This window comes from Ceratotherium simum, chromosome 9 (assembly GCF_057802395.1).
Source record: "Ceratotherium simum simum isolate JZ-2026a chromosome 9, ASM5780239v1, whole genome shotgun sequence".
Lineage (NCBI taxonomy): Eukaryota > Metazoa > Chordata > Mammalia > Perissodactyla > Rhinocerotidae > Ceratotherium > Ceratotherium simum.
In genome coordinates this window covers 5,191,969-5,214,712 of record NC_141908.1, presented here as the reverse complement: position 1 = coordinate 5,214,712, position 22,744 = coordinate 5,191,969, and positions in this window count along the sequence as shown.

The following is a 22,744-nucleotide window of genomic DNA, read 5'->3' as shown; positions in this document are numbered from 1 at the left end:
ATGACCTTGACAGTGTTGGGTATCCTTATCGGGCATTTTTTTAGCAGATCTTTCAGTCGAGATTTTGCTGATGTTTTCTTATGATTAGACTGGGGTTATGGCCTTTGGAAAGAATACCATAGACGTGAAATGCCATTCTCGACACACCTTATCCAGGGTACATACTGTTAACATGACGTATCTCTATGGAGACTGGCCTTGATACAGGGCTCAAGCAGTGTGTATCAGTTGTGTATGTTCCTCTGTTATGCTCCGCATCCTTGAGGGCAAGATATCTACATATATTATTTGGAATTCTTCTGCATAGCAATTTGTCTCTTCTCCCCAGTTTATTTATTTATTCAATCACTTATTTATATAAGTATGGACTCATGGATATTTGTTTTATATTTTGGGTTATAACCCAATATTACTTGATTTTGTGGCTCAATTTTTTCCAGGGAAAGCTGGAAATAATTTTTAATATAACATTCTTAGTAGTAGTTAGAAGCAGATAAGAAAATTGCCAAACATTTAGAAGATAGAACTGCGTGATTAACAAATTCATCTAATTCACATACTTTGCACCCAACAATGAGAGAATACACATTATTTTCAAGAGTGTATAGAACATTTACCAAAATTGTCCTATAAAACAGGTGATAAGACAAGTCTCAACAATTTCAAGAAACTGAAATAATCCAATGTATGTTTCCTTACCACAGTGTGAAATTAAGCTAGCATAAAAAAAAGAACACATAACACAAAAAGTCACTAACCATTTTGAAATTAAGCAAAATATTTCCCAATAAACAATTTTTTAAAAAGAAATTACTGAGCCAGCCCTGATGGCCTAGCAGTTAAAGTTTGGCATGCTCCACTTCGGTGGCCTGGGTTTAGCTCCCGGTGTGGAAACACACCACTCGTCAGTGAGTAGCCACACTGAGGTGGTGGCTCACATAGAAGAACTAGAAGAATTTACAACTATGCACAACTATGTACTGGGACTTTGTGGGGGGAGGGGAATAAAAAGGAGGAAGACTGGCAACAGACGTTAGCTTAGGGTGAATCTTCCCCTGCAAAAAGAAAAAAAGGAAGCATTACTAATGTTAAAAAAAAAAAATTACTGATTTCTTAAATTTGGGTTGTGCATAGTGATTTTCTTCCAAAGAATTAGTTCTGAAAAGGGCAGGGGGAGTAACTTTACAGTGGAAAAACCAACCCAAACCAGACTTTCATTCAATTAAACTGCTTCACTGTATTCTGGTAACTTTTTAATATAGAAGAAGTGTCAGAGAGTCAAATATTATCATCAGTCAGAGGAATTTTTAATCTACTGTTGACCACAAAGCTTAGATGTCATTGTGTGCATGCCCCCTCAAGATACTCTAAGGCAACAATGTAACATAGAAATAAAATACAAACCACACATTCCATTTAAACTTTTCTAATAGCTACATACAACAGGTAAACTGAAAGAGATGAACATAACAGTAATAATGTATTTTATACAACCCAAAATATCAAAAGAGTTATCATGTCAACCTAAATTCAATACAAATTTACTAATGAGATATTTTACTTTTTTTTTAGGTATGAAGACTTCAGAAGGTGTCGTGTAATTTATACTTACGCCACATCTCAATTTGGAATAGCCACACTTCAGATGCTTCCCAGCCACACATGGTGAGTGGTTACCATATTGGGCAGCACAACTCTAGAAGACATGTATTGCTCCTCTTCAGGAAGACTCACAGAAAGTATCTGTCTTACTAAAGTACAAATAAAGGAGATTCCTTTTTCTGAACAATTTTTCCCAGTCCATTGCAGATCCCAATGCATGGTCTTACTGCACATGACTAGCACACATGCAACCCACCACACAAGTCTGACAACACCTGACGGGGCTCCACCATGTTCAACAAGGAAGGGCTTTGGATGCTATGGCAGTGTCAAAGCGTTCAAATGTTTCCTAAGTGTAAACTCGCAGTTCCTGCATTTGTCTCCTTGCTGATCAGTAAGGAGCAGTTCTAGCTCTCCCTCTGATCCAAGGACTACTCTTTGAGAAGAACTGCTCTGTCAGAATCCCAGCAGTTAAGAGGTTATACAAAGAAACACATTTTTGTAGCAGAAAAGTATTCATTAAAGAAATGTACTAATTATAAAATAGTTCCACTCAATCTCACATCATCAATATCTCTCCTGTCCATCACATTAGTGACTTTGTCAGATGTACTGATTATTATGCTGTGAAAATCGTACAACACGATGTACGATGTATGTATCTACACAATGTAGATACATATCAAATTAAATCAAAGTTTAAATAGCAATTTCACAGAAATGCTGAAGCATATAACACTTAAGAAATTAAAATAAATATAATATAGAAAGTTCAAAGGACAACTATTTTTGGAGACCTAAAAAAATCCAAAAAGTTTGATCTTCTTTCCAATTGTGTGCTAAACAAAAATGTAACCTGGAAGTTGCAGTAGCATGTTCTTCTTTTATAAAATTTGATCGGAAATACTGTATACCAACAAAGTCATGATTGGCATTCTTTTCTCATTCTAATAAGTACATAGAAGTGATTACAATAGATTTGATTATAAAACAATTAAAAATATTTTAATAATTTCTTATTTTTATAATTTTAGTCTTTCTTTTTTCATAGCAAAGGTAAGCTTATAAAATTCTGTCTCTAAGTGGTGAAAGCCATAATCACAAAATAATTTGCTTCTTTTTTGTTTAAAATTCTTGTATTAAAAAATGCAATGTTGCTTTTTAGCACAGAGGAAAGTTGATGCCTCGCACATGTGCATTTTAAAAAGTGGTTTATAATATATGAATATCTGCTCTGCTCTATTCAGAATATCAACAGGGAAAGTGCGATAGAATATTAAGTGTTGCCCATGTCATTACTGTTACAATGAATAAGATAAATATTTGAACATAATGGCATACTTTATCATAAAAACATATTGAGGTTATTTGGGGAATTCATAATGTTTCATTTAATCACAACAAAAAGTAAAGGCATGAAATGTGTAGAGAATGGGCTTGCTGAACTGGGAGCTGTTTCCCTTGCTGTGATATTCAGGGAAATCCTATTAACTCAGGCCCTGCACAGTTTGGAAATTAAGATTATTCAGATATGATACATTTGATTCTTGGTTAGTAAAAATTTGGAAATAATATGTTTATTTATGAGGTATAAAACTACGCTTCATAAGAAAGGGGAATATGGAAAAATCAAACCAAGGCTCAAAGAAACAAAACAAAACAAAAATCCCTCTCTGTAAAGGGTGCTGTTGTTGTGATACAGGAGCTGATGTTGGCTGGGAAAGGGCTGCGGCCTCAAAGACAGACACCCAGGCGTGGTCTTAGCCCTGACTATCGTCCTCCATGGGCTCTCTGGTCGTCACTGGAGTCCAGGTGATGTAAAAGTAAGAGGGTAGAAGAGATGATTATTAATTTTTCTGCCACCTGTAAATGTCTATGATCCTAATTTGTATGAGTTAAATAATATATATACTTAGGACATATTACTATGTAATTGAGGTAATTGGGCATTTATTCCTATTGAATAAATCAGGGTTTGTGCACCATATCCTCTATATTATAAGGGTTGTTTTTGGTCTTTTAGCATTTTTGCTCTTCTTCACAGTTATAGAAATCACCAGCAAGTAGACATTAGTCTCAGATTTATGATTTGGCTCATCTCATGGTTCTGATTTTCCATAGAATTGTTCAGTGAAATAGAAATCATATTTTATTTTATATTAATTTACTATTTATATTAATTTAGTACTTATGCATAAATATTAAATACATTTAATATAATGTTATATTTCAGCCCAACATAAAATTTTAAATGTGATTTAAAACGTACTTACAAGTAAACATCTTTCTTGGATTCTATGTGGTCTTTTAAGCCTGGCTGGATCATCCATATAAGACTGTCTAGTTGGCTCATAATCTATGCTAGAAATATAATTTTTAGCTTCCAAAAGAGTGTATCACATGATCCACTGAGATCTGGAAGAAAGCACTAGAATTTCTAACTTTATTTTTATTTTACCTTTTAAAATTTTCTACTTCTCCATACATTTTATAAAATACACTATCTTTTTATAGAGCTTAGCAGATTTGTCATTTAAAAATAAATTTTGAAGATGCATTTAAATTGTGTTTACCAATAGGGGTACATATCCAAGAAAGTCAGGAGTCTACTCTCTAAACCTGTGCTGTCTAGTAGAAATACAAGCAACATGTATAATTTTAAATTTCTTAGAAGCCACACTAAAAGGAAAAGCACATTTAAAATATTATCATTTTGCATATAAAAATATAAATTTATCAATGATATATTTTACATTCTTTTATAAATTTTTTTACTGTATCTTGGAAATTCAACGTGAATTTTATACTTAAGACCCATCTCTATTTGGACTGGTCACATTCCAAGTGCTCAATAACTGTGTGACAAGTGGCCATCATCTCATGCAACTCATTTCTCAAAACAACACAAAGAAGCTCTTCCTCTGGTTGGTTTGGTCTTGACTTTCCCTTTTGCTGTTGTTTTCTCCAGGTCCTTGGAATTTCACTGTACAGCTCCATTCCCTTATCTGGCTCTGAACTTTTTTTTTTTTGGTGAGGAAGATTGGCCCTGAGCTAACATCTGTGTCAATCTTCCCTCACTTTGTATGTGGGATGCCACCACAGCATGGCTTGACCAGCAGTATGTAGGTTCATGCCTGGGATCTGAACCTGTGAACCCCGGGCACATTTAGCCTCCTGTTCTCAGTGTTCCTACCATGCCCTAGCTCTGCTGCCCACTTGGATTTTGAGGTCTGTGCCAAGCTACCTCCAGGGAACACCTCAACTGTGGGTTCCTGCCTACAAGAAGTTCAAGCTTTGCTTCCTAATATTGAATCATTTCTAATCGCTGCTATTCTTCCTCAGTTATCAAGCCCCAGCTGACTCAATAGTGTCTCTACCTCAATAGCTCTCAAATTATGCTTCTTCAAACTGGACTAAGATTTTTCTTTACTCATATATAATAATAGTGGTCATTTTCTGATTCACAGAGAAGAAAAGCAGAAAACAATCAATAGAAGGAATTAATTTTCTCAATGTACCTTTTAAATTTTTACCCTAGTAAAATTTCTAAAAATATTGTTTCCTGCTAATATTTCTCTCCAATGAGTACTAGGGGTTGGTGAAATAAATTTAATACAGATAAAATATTGTTAATGGCAAACCTTAGAAAGTATCTTTTAGAAATATTATTTGTAATTTATTTACAATAGTATATTTTGTTCTCTTCCAATCCATTTAATCGATTAGCATCTAAGCCTCACACTACAGATTTTTTTTCTTTTGTTTTCTTAATGTAGTACCCCAAGGCCTCCTAGAGTGTCTAACACACATTTGGATAGCAATTAAATATTTATTAACTAAATGAATTTTTAAAAGTCATCTTCTCTGTTCATAAAATTGTTCCAGTAGGCCAAAAGCTTCATAGTATGTTTCCAGAAGTAATGCCATTTCTATCAGGTGCTTTGTAACCGAACTCACATGAGCATCAGTTGTGAAAGTCCCTCTACGTTTCATGAAGCACTCTAGAAGTGCCAAACCACTTGAGGAAATTTGGTAACGTTTGCCTTGAGGTTGACCATATTTCAGCATTTAGTTTCTCTGTCTTTCAGGCAGGAGAACTGTTTGCCCAAGGAGTCACGACTCTTCCATGGCCCCTTCTCAGTCCTGTGACTTCACAACTCTTAAGAGCAAAAGCAAAAAAAGAAAGAAAATGTGATGTCAATCTCCTGGTCTAAATGAAAAATTTAAAGTTTGCTATTCTTTGTTCGATCAGTGCTTTCCCCAATATCTTGGCAACAGTTATCTCTGTTGTTTTATTTTTCCCCAGAATAGAAAATGACCCACTTTTATTATTCTTTTCATCTTCTGGCCAATGTAGTACATTTGGTATGTTTCTCTTCTGTCTTTCAGTTACATTCTATCCTATTTTCTTCTTAGCAAATTTAGCATGTGAAACAGAACCTTCTGTATATTTAGACAGAAATGCAAAGTGGTTTCTGCAGATACTTTTGAAATTGTAATTTAATTTATTGTTACTTCATTTTATTTACTAGATCTCTTTGTATATTAATTTGTTGAATGGATTCTAATTTAGAGAATCAATGTTTAATAAAATCAATGATATCTCTCTGGTGAAAGTCTTCTCCTTGCCTCTTTTCCTTTTCATATTCTTTTTCCATTCTGTTTATATTAACTTTATATAACTTATACTGAATAACTTCTTTATGTGCCTCACACTTGAGAATGTTGCATAGTAAAAGTAATATATTGATTTAGAGGAAGAAAACCAAATCTCTTTAGAAGGCTTACAGAAAATAAAGCATTCTGAGACTGTATTTCACATGCACATTTGAGCATCCTCCAAGATAACTGGAGTCAATTATTTCTGGTCAGTACTTGAGGTCAGTGGGCCAGGTGGGAGTTGGGAGATATGGTGGGTAAAGATGGGTGGTTTATGGGCCATTTAAGCTGGATAAATGCAAAGGCAGAATGCTTTATACACCATTGTTTTCCAGAGAAATGAGGTATCACGTGGAGATTTAGTAAATTAGTGAAATGGGTATTTGGTGAATTAACGATTTTTACAAAACAAGGATATTATCTAGGAACACTTCTAAAATCTTTTCCAGCTCTCTTCTATAGTTTGCTTTGTTCTGTGATCCCACCATTATGCTCAAAATGTCCCGAAAGGCAAGCAGGCACAGTCCATGAGCAGAACACCAAGTAACTCATCACATACACACAGGGTCTAGAGAGTCATACATGGTGTTTATTTTCCAGTAGCATCATCATTTTGGCCCCGTGGAGTGAGTCTCAGATGAACTTTCTCCCTCTGTCTGACTCCCTCTTCCTATTTCTACATCTTTACCCAGGCTTCCTGCTATTCTGTCCTGCCCCTGCCCCTTTCTGGCTGAGTGCTGTGTGATAAAGACTATTGAGGTGTCATTCCTCTGTCTCATGCCCTTAGAATTCTCCATAGTATGTATGAGCTCACAATTCTCCACGGAAGAAGAATTAGCTATTTTAGACTGGCCAGTACAGATCCTTTATGAGATAAACTGTCTACTTGCCAATGTACTATGTAGTATTCGTGTTACCCTGTATAAGATACCCTTCAACCTCAGTTATATAAATCTGTCAGATGGTGTTTATAATACCTATCTGATAAATTTGTTATGAGGGTTAAATGATATGACCTATGGACAGAACCTGGTATACAAACCTAGGCACTTACCAGAACTTCCATGGATTAGTACCCAACTCCTTTCTCTGACCTCAAATCTTTGAACTAGAAATACAGTTAGATTAAATTTTGAGCATAGTAAGTGAACTAGCTCTGTGTTCTTCAGACAGTGGGATTGCATATACTCTTTAGGACACGTTTAGGAAATTTAAGCACTTTGGGAAGAAAGAAGAATAGATGAACATCTTTGGGAGAGAGTACCTTCTTTTCCTATCCTATTGTAAACAAAGACCAAAGATAAAGGAGATGGACAGGAACACAGAATTTTAACATATGGTAAGATAATTACAATAATGGTTGTATAGGCTGGGTACTAGGGAGTACTAGGAAGAGTATCATCAGGGTTAGCTTCCCAAGATGGAAGCTCTGCATAAGCTGGTGTGGGAGATCAAAATTGGCCACCTCAAAATATGTCTCTTTACCTTGATTATTTTCTCTGAGGGACGTTTGACCTCCCCTACTAACTGCCTAAGTAAATTTAACTCTGGGTATGGATAGACTGGCAGTGTCCTTGCTAAGCCCATTCTTATCAAAGTTCTGTTTACCAAACATTTACATTTGAAAAGGTATCTCCCTCTCTGTACTGGGAAGAGGGGGGTGACCTTATCTCTGGAAACTCTCATCAGTACAGGAGGAGAGGACTTAAATCTACCTACTCTTCATTGCTGTGCTTTCTGGTGACCTCCCATAGCTGTCTCCTCCCCACCCCCAACATCCTCCTTTGTCTATGTGAATATGCTATTTAAGGTGAAAAACCTCCACCATCTGTCAAGAAACTCAGTTTCCCTGGTTTCTTCCATGCATACATGTTATTAAACTTTGTTTGATTTTCTCCTGCTTTTGGTCTCACGTCAATTTAATTTGTAGCCCAGCCAGAAAGGACCCAGAGTGAGTAGAGGATAGTGTTCCTCCCCTTTCACTGGGTTTGGAAGGTGAGAGGCATTTTTACTACTGTCAGATGCAGAGAGATATCTGAGAGAATTGTGGCACTGCAAGCTAGGAAAAAGGCTGTATTGACAAAACTGCCATTAAAATGCAACCTCCTTTGGTCATTTACACATTCTGGGAGAAAATATCTTGATGGATGTTGTTCTGTTTGTCTCCAGGATCCTATGAGATGAGAATCAAGTAAGAGGAATTCTAAGAGAAAAATGCCCCACTTGTGACAAGGGAGTACCTGAGTACAGGCAAGTTATACCACAGCCGTGGGTAGATATGTCTTATTATATGTCTTATAGTTATGCTGTACCCCAAAGACCTGTGGGCTAACAAGAGATATGGTTGGCTGTTTAAGGCCAGGCTTCTGGACAGCTAGGAAAGGCAGAGGTGGAGTGACTGTATCCCTCTTGGTGTTCACTTTTAGAAATGGAGAAACCTAAAGGGTTGAGAGGGCTGTGATATTACTAGAGGTAAGCAGAGCAAGGTGAGAGTCTTAGTCTCCAGAGAGAGGAAAAATGAGTTCAGGAAATTGGAAGAATTGGTTGAGACTGTGAAGTTATCTAGGAACTTTGGAGCTGCAAGTCTTGGGTGGATCCCAACAGACTGAGCCCACTCCAAACCCAGCCCCAGCTTCAGCTCCCCGTCACACTCTCCTCTGCCACCAGCCGCGGTCTGGTAGAGGTAGAATACGAAATCTACTGCCTGGAGCTCTCTGGCTCAGGGTTAAATGCCTTTGATTTCTTGGATTTGACCCGGAAGTTTTGGGCCAGATCTCCTGGTTGCCTGGGTATTTCCTGTTTGGGTCTGCACTGATTGCTTCTTCATTCCTTCCTCCCATGTTTCATAGACTTGATCTTAAAATTGAGCTAGAGTAAGTTTTGTGGAAAGTCAAGAGTCTCAGTTTTCAAGGGACTTGATAAGTGATCTAGCCCAGTGATCTTTAATGTTTTTACTCTAACACCTTCTAAAGGAAATGTGAAAAATATTAATATCTTTTCAAATTTTAAGGTGATTTAAAATATTTTCCTCTTATTTTTAAATACTCTAGTTATAAATAGTATATATGTTTATGTTTTGAAATACTGACATTTTAAAATAAAGTTGTTATATGACTTTTAAATGTACACAATGGAATAATAATACCATAACAATTACATACCTACCACTATTCATGTAAAATGAAAAGGTTTTCAAAAGTCATAAATTTTATAATATTTCCTTTTCTCCTTAACCTTGTATTTTCCTTCCTTATATTCTCATAGACTTTAATCTTAGTGTAATATATTTTTATCATTGAGAACCTTTTACTTACCTTTTTATGCATCTCTGCCATAAAAATATGCCTATATATTTAAATTTAGATGTTTGTATTTCTTGTGATTAAAAAGCATTAAGCTTTTTTTTCTTTCTTGATTAAGCTGTCATTACAATTATTAGTAGAACACAATTTATTAAAACATTATACAAATTTGGATTAATAACTATTAAACATAAAAAGTAAACTTTTAAATGAAACCCATCTCTTAATGAGATGGATTTTTTCAATTAATTCATTTACTCATAAATAAACATTACTAATTGCTGGAATGAGATAGAGTTCAGTGAAAATTAACAGGAAGAAGAAAAGAAAGTTTATATCACATTAACTCTAAGTCCTAAAGAGATGAATTAATAATTGTTGATGCATTATTTACACTAAAATGAATACATAGTCTCATTAATTATTCCAGATTTAATTATTTCATGCCATAAATGAATAAATGAGCAGAAAAAATTTGGGTAATGATAAAGTGTCAGAGATTTGATAGCAAGTAAAAACAAATATGAATTTAAGAATATGATAATCTTTCGGGAAAAGCTAATGAAAATATTTCTCCTACATATTTGAATAAATATTTAAGAGAATATAAAACTATCACTTATTCTAATGTATATTCCTATTACTCAGTAACTTAAGTTGATTTGAAGAAAGTAAACATGAGACTTTTTACTTCCTCCTCTTTGATATCATGCAAAATTTGCAACTGAGTTACAAACCAAGACAAGAATAAATGAAAAGATACACTGAGATGCAAAAGTTGAAAATACAGAGAAGACACATTTTTCTGAGAGATTGGTAATTTTCAGCATACATTTTACAATTCTTGACTATTTTATATCCAGCTAGACAGATAGTCTACATGCGTAGATTGATAAGGATAAAGGCTTGCCATGTGTTTGTTGTCTGGAAGATACAAACCATTGTCTCCTTCAATATTTCTTACTAACCTTGTCTTTACTCAGGCAAGACTTTCCCTTTGGAGCAATGTATTCTTTGACAACTGTTGGAGGATGGAAGAACTTCATTTTATATAAAAGACATCCAGTTGACTCCAAAATTTCAAATGGCCCATTTTCTTGATATCCTGAATTTTTTGCATCTCAAATTAATAACAGTTTCATATTACCCTTTCCAATCTTTATATACTTATTTTTCTTCTCTTATTTCAACACCAGGAATTTCAGTACACTGTTTAATAGAAGTGGTGGTCATATAAACCCATGCCATTTTATTTATGATCAGTAGTTTATCATTAATTATGATATTTACTGTACATTTGTTCCTTTGTAGAAATTCATTATCAAATAAAGGAATTACTTTTTAATTCTATTTTTCATAAAACTTTTCATATCTAATATAAATTGGTGTTGAATTTTATGAAATTATTTTTTCTGCATAATTCGAGATGATATATGATTTATTTCCATTATTTAGTTAATGTAATGATCTATTTTCAAATGTTAAGCCAACTTTTTACTCCCGGGATAAACCTAACTTGGTCATTGTGTGTTATTATTTTAAATATTGCTGAATTAGGATTACTACTTTCTTACTTAGGGTTGTTCATGAGAGAAAGACTGGCTTATAATTTTATTTTCCTGTAGTTTCTTTGTTAGATTCTGAAATGATGCTGTCCTCATATAATCATTTGAGAATTTTTCCCTAGTTTCTGAAATATTTTGTGTAAGATTAATTTTAAAAATATTTGAAAGAGATTTGAAGAATTAAACGCGTAGAAGCTATCTGCACCTCGGGTTTTTGTTTGTTTAAAAGCATATAGTTCTCAAAATATCCTCAGTGTCTTTTTATTGTCTGTGGGATTTGTAATGATATTCCCTTTTGTCCCCGACCTTAGCTATTTGTTCTTTTGTTATTACTCAATATGTTTTATAAGCATTTGTCTGATGTATTACTCCTTTCAAAGAACAAACTTTTGATTTGTTAACATACTATGTTGTATATGTGCCTTCTATTTAATTAGTTTCTGCTGTTATCCTTATCTTTTTTATTGTTCTACTTTCTTTAGTTTTACTATTCTTTCACTAATTTCTTGGAATAAATATTTAGTTAATTGATTTTCAGTCTTGTTTTCCAGTTTAAAGATTTCCCTCGTAGAACACCTTTAGATGCTGCTGACACATTTTGATATTTCATATTTTCATTATTACTCATATCAAAATATTCTCTAATTTCCATTGTGGTTTCTTTATTGATCAATGAGATATTTAGAGATCTATTGATTAATTTCCCAAAGTGTGGGGGGTGGCTCTAGTTATATTTTTGTAACTCATTTCTAGTTAATTTCACTGTGGTCAGAGCATATACTCTGTGTGATATAATGCCTTTGAAATATATGACTTACCTGGTAGTCTAGCATGAACTTAATTTTGTTAAATGTCCCATGCATACTAAAACAGAATATGCATTGTTCAGTGCTAATCATATTGTTAAAATCTTGTTTGTTTTACTAATTTTTTGACTGCTCTTTACCTCTGTTACCAAGCAATGTGTGTCAAAATTTCCCCCTCTTATTAAGGATTAATCTCTTCTTGTATTTCTGTCATTTTTTTTTTAATTTTTTGTTTATTGCAGTAACATTGGTTTATAACATTGTAAAAATTTCAGGTGTACATCATTGTACTTCTATTTCTGCATAGATTACATCATGGTCACCACCCAAATACTAATTACAACCCATCACCACACACATGTACCGAATTATCCCTTTCACCCTCCTCCCTCCCCCCTTCCCCTCTGGTAACCACCAATCCAATCTCTGTCCCTATGTGTTTGTTTATTGTTGTTATTATCTACTACTTAATGAAGGAAATCATACGGTATTTGACCTTCTCCCTCTGACTTATTTCACTTTGCATTATACCCTCAATGTCCATCCATGTTGTCACAAATGGCTGGATTTCATCGTTTCTTATGGCTGAGTAGTATTCCATTGTGTATATATACCACAGCTTCTTTATCCATTCGTCCCTTGATGGGCACTTAGGTTGCTTCCAAGTCTTGGCTATTGTGAATAACGCTGCAATGAACACAGGGGTGCATGTACCTTTGCAAATTGGTGTTTTCAAGTTCTTTGGATAAATACCCACCAGTGGAATAGCTGGATCATATGGTAGTTCTATCCTTGATTTTTTGAGGAATCTCCATATTGTTTTCCATAGAGGCTGGACCAGTTTGCACTCCCACCAGCAGTGTATGAGAGTTCCCTTCTCTCCACATCCTCTCCAACACATGTTGTTTCCTGTCTTGTTAATTATAGCCATTCTGACGGGCGTGAGGTGATATCTCATTGTAGTTTTGATTTGCATTTCCCTGATAGTTAGTGATTTTGAACATCTTTTCATGTGTCTATTGGCTGTCTGTATATCTTCTTTGGAGAAATGTCTGTTCAGATCTTTTGCCCATTTTTTAATTGGGTTGGTAGTTTTTTTGTTGTTGAGATGCATGAGTTCTTTATATATTTTGGAGATTAAGCCCTTATCAGATGTATGGTTTACAAATATCTTCCCCCAATTGTTAGGTTGTCTTTTCGTTTTGTTGATGGTTTCCTTTGCTGTGCAGAAGATTTTTAGTTTGATGTAGTCCCATTTGTTTATTTTTTCTATTGTTTCTCTTGCCCGGTCAGATGTGGTGTTTGAAAAGATGTTGCTAAGACCGATGTCGAAGAGTGTACTGCCTATGTTTTCTTCTAGAAGTTTCATAGTTTCAGGTCTTACATTCAAGTCTGTAATCCATTTGGAGTTAATTTTTGTGTATGGTGTAAGGTAAGGGTCTACTTTCATTTTTTTGCATGTGGCTATCCAGTTTTCCCAACACCATTTGTTGAAGAGACTTTCTTTTCCCCATTGTATGTTCTTGGCTCTTTTGTCAAAGATTAGCTGTCCATAGACGTGTGGGTTTATTTCTGGGCTTTCTATTCTATTCCATTGATCTGTGTGTCTGTTTTTGTGCCAGTACCATGCTGTTTTGGTTACTATAGCTTTGTAGTATATTTTGAAATCAGGGAGTGTGATACCTCCCGCTTTGTTCTTTTTTCTCAGGATTCCTTTAGCTATTCGGGGTCTTTGGTTGTTCCATATAAATTTTAGGATTCTTTGTTCTATTTCTGTGAAAAATGTTGTTGGAACTTTGATAGGGATTGCATTGACTCTATAGATGGCTTTAGGAAGTATGCACATCTTAACTATGTTAATTCTTCCAGTCCAAGAGCGTGGAATATCTTTCCATTTCTTTGTGTCTTCTTCAATTTCTTTCAGAAATGTTTTATAGTTTTCGGTGTACAGATCTTTCACCTCTTTGGTTAAGTTTATTCCTAGGTATTTTATTCTTTTTGTTGCAATTGAAAATGGGATGGTATTCTTAATTTCTCTTTCTTCTACTTCGTTGTTAGTGTACAGAAACGCAACTGATTTTTGTATGTTGATTTTGTATCCTGCAACTTGACCATATTCGTTTATTACTTCTAAAAGTTTTCTGGTGGATTCTTTAGGGTTTTCTATATATAAAATCATGTCATCCGCAAATAGTGACAGTTTCACTTCTTCCTTTCCAATTTGGATCCCTTTTATTTCTTTCTCTTGCCTGATTGCTCTGGCTAGGACTTCCAATACTATGTTAAATAGGAGTGGTGACAGTGGGCATCCTTGTCTGGTTCCTGTTCTTAGAGGGATAGCTTTCAGTTTTTCACCATTGAGGATGATATTAGCTGTGGGTTTCTCATATATGGTCTTTATTATGTTGAGGTACTTTCCTTCTATCCCCATTTTATTCAAAGTTTTTATCATAAATGGATGCTGTTTCTTGTCAAATGCTTTCTCTGCATCTATTGAGATGATCATGTGATTTTTGTTCTTCATTTTATTAATGTGGTGTATTACGTTGATTGATTTGCGAATGTTAAACCATCCCTGCATCCCTGGAATAAATCCCACTTGATCATGGTGTATAATCTTTTTAACGTATTGTTTAGGCGATTTGCTAGTATTTTGTTGAGGATTTTCACATCGATGTTCATCAGTGATATCGGCCTGTATTTTTCTTTTTTTGTGTTGTCCTTGTCTGGTTTTGGTATCAGGGTAATGTCAGCTTCGTAGAATGAGTTAGGGAGCTTCCCCCCCTCCTCAATTTGTTGGAAGAGTTTGAGAAGGATAGGTATTAAGTCTTCTTTGAATGTTTGGTAGAATTCACCAGGGAAGCCGTCTGGTCCTGGACTTTTATTTTTGGGGAGGTTTGTGATTACTGTTTCGATCTCCTTACTGGTGATTGGTCTATTCAAATTCTCTACTTTTTCTTGATCAAGTTTTGGAAGGTTGTATGATTCTAAGAATTTATCCATTTCTTCCAGATTGTCGAATTGGTTGGCATATAGCTTTTCATAGTATTCTCTTATAATCTTTTGTATTTCTGAGGTGTTTGTTGTAACCTCTCCTCTTTCATTTCTGATTTTACTTATTTGTGCCTTCTCTCTTTTGTTCTTGGTGAGTCTAGCTAAAGGTTTGTCAATTTTGTTGATCTTTTCAAAGAACCAGCTCTTGGTTTTATTAATTTTTTCTATTGTTTTTTGGTCTCTATTTCATTTATTTCTGCTCTGATTTTTATGATTTCCCTTCTTCTACTGATTTTGGGCTTTGTTTGTTCTTCTTTTTCCAGTTCCTTCAGGTGCATTGTTAGATTGTTTATTTGAGATTTTTCTTGTTTGTTGAGATAGGCCTGTATTGCTATAAACTTCCCTCTTAGAACCGCTTTTGCTGTATCCCATAAATTCTGGCATGTCGTATTTTCATTTTCATTTGTCTCCAGGTATTTTTTGATTTCTTCTTTGATTTCTTCGTTAACCCAGTCGTTGTTCAGTAGCATTTTGTTTAATCTGCATGTATTTGTGGCTTTTCTGATTTTCTTCCTATAGTTGATTTCTAGTTTCATACCGTTGTGGTCAGAAAAGATGCTTCGTATTATTTCAATCTTCTTAAATTTATGGAGACTTGTTTTGTGGCCTAATATGTGATCAATCCTGGAGAATGTTCCATGTGCATTTGAAAAGAACGTGTATTCTTCGGTTTTTGGATGGAATGCTCTGTATATATCTACTAGGTCCATCTGTTGTAGTGTGTCGTTTAAGGCCAATGTTTCCTTATTGATCTTCTGTTTGGATGATCTATCCCTTGGTGTACGTGGAGTGTTAAAGTCCCCTACTATTATTGTGTTACAGTCTATTTCCGTTTTTATGTCTGTTAATAATTGCTTTATATATTTAGGTGCACCTACATTGGGTGCGTAGATATTTACAAGTGTTACATCCTCTTGTTGGATTGTTCCCTGGATCATTATGTAATGCACTTCTTTGTCTCTTTTTACAGTTTTTGTTTTAAAGTCTATTTTGTCTGATATGAGTACTGCTACCCCAGCTTTCTTTTCATTGCCATTTGCGTGGAGTATCTTTTTCCATCCCTTCACTTTCAGTTTGTGAGTGTCTTTAGGTCTGAAGTGTGTCTCTTGTATGCAGCATATATATGGGTCTTGTTTTTTTATCCAGTCAGCCACCCTATGCCTTTTAATGGGAGCATTTAGTCAGTGGACGTTTAAAGTAGCTATTGATAAGTATGTACCTACTGCCATTTTTTAACTTTTTTTTTTTTTCTCAGTGTTTTAGTAGACCTTCTCTGTTCCTTACTTCTTCTATACAGAATTGATGGTCACTTTAGTTTGACCTCTGTCTGAAAGCTGTACTCTTTAACTCCCCTCCTCCCTCCTTTTATGTTTTTAATATCATATCTAACCTCTTTTTTGTGCATTTGTATCCATTACGTTCTAATCATGGAAATAGATAATTTTTCCTATTTGTGATCTTCTCTTTTCCCCTTAAATCAGTCCCTTTAACATTTCTTGTAGCACTGGTTTCTTGGTGACAAACTCCTTTAATTTTTTCTTATCTGGGAATATTTTGATCTCTCCTTCCATTTTGAATGATAACCTTGCTGGGTAGAGTATTCTTGGCTGTAAGTTTTCTCCTTTTAGCACTTTAAATATATCGTGCCACTCTCTTCTAGCCTGTAAGGTTTCTGCTGAGAAGTCAGCTGATAGCCTTATGGGGTTTCCTTTGTACGTAACTTGACATTCTCTTGCAGCTTTTAGGATTCTCTCTTTATCTTTAATTCTGGACATTTTGATTATGATGTGTCTTGGTGTGCGCCTCTTTGGGTTTATCTTGTTTGGGGCTCTCTGTGCTTCCTGTACCTGGATGTCTGCTTCCTTCCTTAGGTTAGGGAAGTTTTCATCTATTATTTCTTGAAATAGATTCTCTGCCCCCTTGTCTCGCTCTTCTCCTTCCGGGACACCTATAACACGGATGTTAGTGCGCTTGATGTTGTCCCAGAGGTCCCTTAGACTGTCCTCACTCTTTTTAATTCTTTTCTCTTTTACCTGTTCACCTTGGGTAATTTCTTCTAGTCTTTCTTCCAGCTCACAGATCCGTTCTTCTGTATCCTCTACTCTGCTTTTGAGTCCCTCTAATGAATTTTTCATTTCCAGTATTGTATTCTTCATTTCTGATTGGTTCTTTTTTATATCTTCCATTTCTTTGTTGACATTCTCACTGAGTTCATCTATTCTTCTCCCCAGATCAGTGAGCATCCTTAACACTCTTAGTTTGAACTCTCTGTCAGGTAGTTTGCTCATTTCTGTTTCACTTAGTTCCTTTTCTGGGGTTTTGTCCTGTTCCCTTACTTGGAATGTATTCTTTTGCCTCCTCATTCTGCCTCTTTCCCTGTGCTTGTGTCTACGTATTAGGTAGGTCAGCTCCGTCTCCTGCTCTTGGATAGGTGACCTTATGTAAGTGATGTCTTAGGAGGCTTCCAGTGTGCTTCCCTCAGTTCTCAATGTTCCAGGGGTGGCCCCTATGTGGGCTACGTGTGTCCTTCTATTGTGACCTGTTAGGTCTCCCTATAGGTGCCCAGGGAGGCTGAGTTATGCTCCTGGCCAGCTGTTGTAATGCTCAGCTGCTTGTAGTTGTTGTGGGCCCTTCAGTCTCTTTATTAGGTGTGGGGCACCCCAGCACAGTTGGCTGTAAGTTCTAATACCACATGTGTGTTGCAGTATTTCTTTTAACTGAGTAGGCCCCCAGCGTGGCAGGTTGTTAGGCTCAGGGCCTTGCAATTGCAGTAAGCCTCTAGCCTATTATGTCTCTTGTCAGCTCTCTGAGGATTGCAGCTGGGTGGGGCTGGCCTCAGGCACAGGAGCACCCGATTGTTTCAGGCTTTGGAAGGTGGGGCAAACCTCCTATGTGGGTCTTTGAGAAGCACAAGTCTTCTTCAGCTGACAAGCCCTGCCGCCCACCCACAGGTCCACACACACAGTCAACACAGTCCTGCCCCGTGTGAGCGCCCCGACCTCCCCAAGCGGACCCAGTCTCTCCATGGCGGGAGCCCCACACACTCCGCCACCGCCCCACACTCTCCACCCGCTCCTTGTGCACACCCTGCCCTGCTCAAGTCGGCTCAGTTGCCAGGCTGCAGAAAATCCAGTCACCAATCTATGCAGGCCCACATGTTGCCTGAGGGCTTGTTGTTGGGTGGGGACAGTCTCTAGGGTGGGCTGCCTGCCCTGGCTGAGCTGGATTAAATCGGTGCTCTAGCGGGTGGAGCAGACCCTGGGCTAGCAGGCCTCAGGGAGAACTCCAATGGCGTCTGTGTCAGCACGCTCACCCCAGGCCACAACAATGGCCGCCGCCAATGTCCCAGTCCCTGGAGAGGTCTCACCCCTCACCGAGATGCACTCAGGTCCTATTAGGTGAGTCTCTTGTCACCAAAGCACTGTGCACCTTTCTTTCTGGTGATTTTAGGATGCTTTCTGAAACGGGTGAGTTTGTGCGCGGGCCCTTTAAGAGCCAGTTTTAGTTTCTTTGTGAACCGGGTTTTCTGGGGGTGCTCCCCAATGCTTTAGTAGCAGGCAAAGTCAAATATTATGCCACTGGTGTCGATTGTGCTGGGTCCACAAAATGCCCACAGCGGGGGCGCTCCCCGGCTCAGGACCCCGCGCCTCCAGGGAGGCTGCGTACCTGTGAGCTGCTCCCGGCGGCCGTGACGCTGGCGGCTTGTGAAGGCGGCGTTTTTCCTCTCTGGAAGGGAGTCTCTGCCTCTTCTACCCCAGTTAGGATTGTCCGTTGTTGCAGGAGTTCCTCTTATCCAGTTTTCAGTTCTGTCTCAGGGGTAATTTTTCCACGAGTAGTTGTAAATTGGCTGTGTCCACGGGAGGAGGTGAGTTCAGAGTCTGCCTACGCCGCCATCTTGACTCCGCCTCCTGTCATTTTTTGCTTTATTTATTTAAAGACTAGATTATTAGGAAGAAACAATTTTAGAATTTTTTTTATCTTCCTGTTGGATTTTTCCTTTTATTATTATAAAATGTTCTCCTTTTATAGTGTATAATGTCCTTGTCTTAAAGTTTACTGTTTCTGACATTATTATCAACTATTTTTATATTGTTTACATGAGATGCCTTTTTCAATGCCTGTACTTTTTTTGGTGAGGAAGATTAGCCTTGAGTTAACATCTGTTGCCAATCCTCCTTTTTTTGCTGAGGAAGATTGGCCCTGGGCTTACATCCATGCCCATCGTCCTCTAGTTTATGTGTGGGATGCCTGCCACAGCACACCTTGATCAGTGGTGCATGGGTCCACACCCAGGATCTGAACTGATGAACTCTGGGCCGCCGAAGCAGAGCGTGAGAACTTAACCACTATGTCACCAGGCCAGCCCCTCAATGTCTTTACTTTTAACATTTGTGAATCCTTATATTTAAAGTATGTCTCGAATAGTATATTTGTTGTAGTTGCATGTTGCTTGCTTTCTTGTTTATTTTATTCAATCTGATATTTTTTTCTATTAAGTGGACCATTTAGTTTGACTAAATCAGTATAATTACTGATGTGTTTGGCTTTTGATCTACTACCTTGCTATCTGTTTTCTTTGTGATCCTTTTTTTCTATATCCTTTTATCTTTTTTATTGCTTTCTTTTTGCTTAATATTTTTAATTATTCTATTTTCTCCTCTATTAGTTTGGTAGTTTTATATTCCAGAATCATTGTACTGTTTTATAATGGATTCACTAGATATTACAACAAGAACGTTTGATTAATCAAAACTTAATATTGTTAAGACATTTACCACCTTCCAGATAATCAGAGAGCCTTAGTTTTCTTTAACTCAACTTAATCATCTCCTGACTTTTGTGCATTTTTGTTATATAATTTAATATACAAATATTTCCCCACAGGAAGTAATTTTATCATCTGGAGTACAGTGCTTATGTATAGTTTCTTTCACCTTTAGTCCTACAGACTACTTATTTCCAATATTACTTACCTCAGCACATTTTTTCTTACCCATTTTCTTACACATTTCAGTGAGATTGTTTCATACATTTATAATATGGTTAGATTGTTTTGTCAAATGCAGATTTCATCCTGGGATCCTGGGATCTACATAAAATACATATATATATAAATAATATACATATATATTTAAATTGGGTACATTAAGTTTCACTCTTTGTACTTTAAAGTTCTATGGGTTTGACAAATGCCTTATGTCAAATATCTGCCATTTCAGTATCCTATAGAGTAGTTTTACTGCCCTAAAAGAATCTCTGTTCTCCAATATTTCAACATTTCCCATCCCTGAACCCTTGGGGACCACTGATCTTTTTACCATAACAACAGTTTTGCCCTTTGCAGAATGTCATATAATTGGAATCATACTTTGTATAGTCTTTTCAGACTATTTTCTTTGCTTAGCAATACGCATTTAAGTTTCTTCTATGTCTTTTCGTGGCTTGATAGCTCGTACGTTTAGTTGCTCAAAATATTCCATTTTATGGATGTACCACAGTTTGTTTATCCACATACCTATTTAAAGACATCTTGGTTGTTTCCAGATTTAGTGATTATGAATAAATCTACTATAAACACATGTCTTCAGGTTATTGTGTGGGCATAAGTTTTCAATTTAATTGGGTAAATACATAAAAGCATGATTGCTGGATCATATGGTAAGAGTATGTTTAGCTTTGTAAGAAACTGCCAAATTTTCTTTCAACATGGCTGTATTATTTGCATTCGCATCAGAAAAGAAGGCAAGTTCTTTGTGCTCTAAATTCTTGTCAGCAATTGGTATTGTCAGAATTTTGGATTTTACTCTTTCTAATACTTGTATAATGGCATGCTATTGTTGTTCTAATGTTTAATTCCTTAATGACAAACTATTGAGCATCTTTTCATATTCTTATTTGCCATCAATATATCTTTTTTGGTGAGATGCCTGTTCAGATTTGTAGTTTAATTTAAATATTTTTAATTTAAATGTTTATTTTCTTATTGTTGAGTTGTAAGTGTTATTTGTATATTTTTTGGATATAAGAACATCATCAGGTATATAGTCTATAAATAGTTCCTCCTAGTCTGTAGCTTATCTTTTTAATCTCTTTTTTTCTCAGCTTTAGTGAAATACAATTCATATACCATACAATTCAGCCATTTAAAGTATACATGTCAATCAAATGTTTGGTACATTACATTACTGCTTTTCTTAAGTTTGGGTAAAATATTTATAACACTAAATTTGCCATTTTAACTTTTTAAAGTGCACAATACAATGGCACTAATTACATTCACAATGTTGTGCAACTATCATCACTATCTATTTGCAAAACATTTTTATAACCCAAACAGGAACTCTATAACTATTAAGCAATAACTCCCTATCCCCAAACCTCAACTCCTGGAAACCTTTAATCTACTGTCTCTATGAATTTACCTATGCTAGATATTTCATATAAGTGGAATCATATGTTTGTCTTTTTGTGTCTGCCATATTTCAGTGAGCAATATGTTCTCAAGGTTCATCCACGCTTATAGCATGTGTCAGAACTTTATTCCTTTATATGGCTGAATAATATTCAATTGTATGAATATGCCACATTTAGTTTATACATTCATCTGCTGATGGACAGTTGGCTTGTTTCTACCTTTTGGCTATTATGAATTAGGCAGCAATAAATGCTGGCATACAAGTATCAGTTGAAATCCCTGTTTTCAATTCCTTTGGATATATAGCTAGGAGGGGAATTGCAAGATCACATGGTCATTTTTTTTAGCTTTTTGAGGGGATGCCAAACTCTTTTCCTTAGTAGCTGCACAGCAATGTACAAGTGTCCTAATTTCTCCACGTTCTTGATAATACTTGTTGTTAATGACTGAATGTATGCGTCCCTCCCAAATTCATATGTTGAAGCCCTAACTCATAGTGTGACTTTATTTGAAGATATGGCCTTTAAGGAAGTAATTAAGGTCAAATGAGGTCATGAAAGTGGGGCACTGAAGCATAGGATTAATGCACTTATAAGAAGACACACCACAGAGCCCTTCCCCTCTGTCTCTCTATACACACACACACATACAAACACGCACAAAGAAGAAGTCACATAAGCACCTAGTGAGACGGCAACCCCCTATAAGCCAAGAGAAGAGCCCTCAGAATGAATCCTACCTTGCTGGCTCCTTGATCTTATATTTCCCAGCCTCTAAAATTGTGAGAAAATAAATTTCTATTATTTAAGCCACTCAGTCTGTGGTATTTTATTATTGCAACCCTAGCAAATAATACAAGTTTTGATACTGGTAGTGGTACTGTAACAAAAATCTAAAAATATGGAAGTGTCTTTGAAACTGGGTAAGGCATAGAGGCTGGAGAAGTTTTGAGGTGCATGCTAGGAAAACCCTAGCTGTTTGTTGTGAGGGGACTGTGGGTAGAAATATGGATGTTTAAGGTCATTCTGGTGAAATTACCAAAGGAAATGAGAAACAGTTTATTGAAACCTGGAGGAAAGGCAATCCTTGTCCTAAAGTGGCAAAGAACATGGCTGAATTATATTCTAGTATTTTGTGGAAGATGGAACTTGCAATAGATAAATTGGATATTTAGATGAGGAGATTTTTAAGAATAGTGTTGAAGGAGCATCTTGGTTTCTCCCGACTGCTCAGAGTTAAATGTGAGAGGAGAGAGATGAATTGAAGAAGCAATTGTTAAGCAAAAAGGAAAGAGAACTTGAAGATTTAGAAAATGCTAATCTTGTCCATACAGCGTAAAAT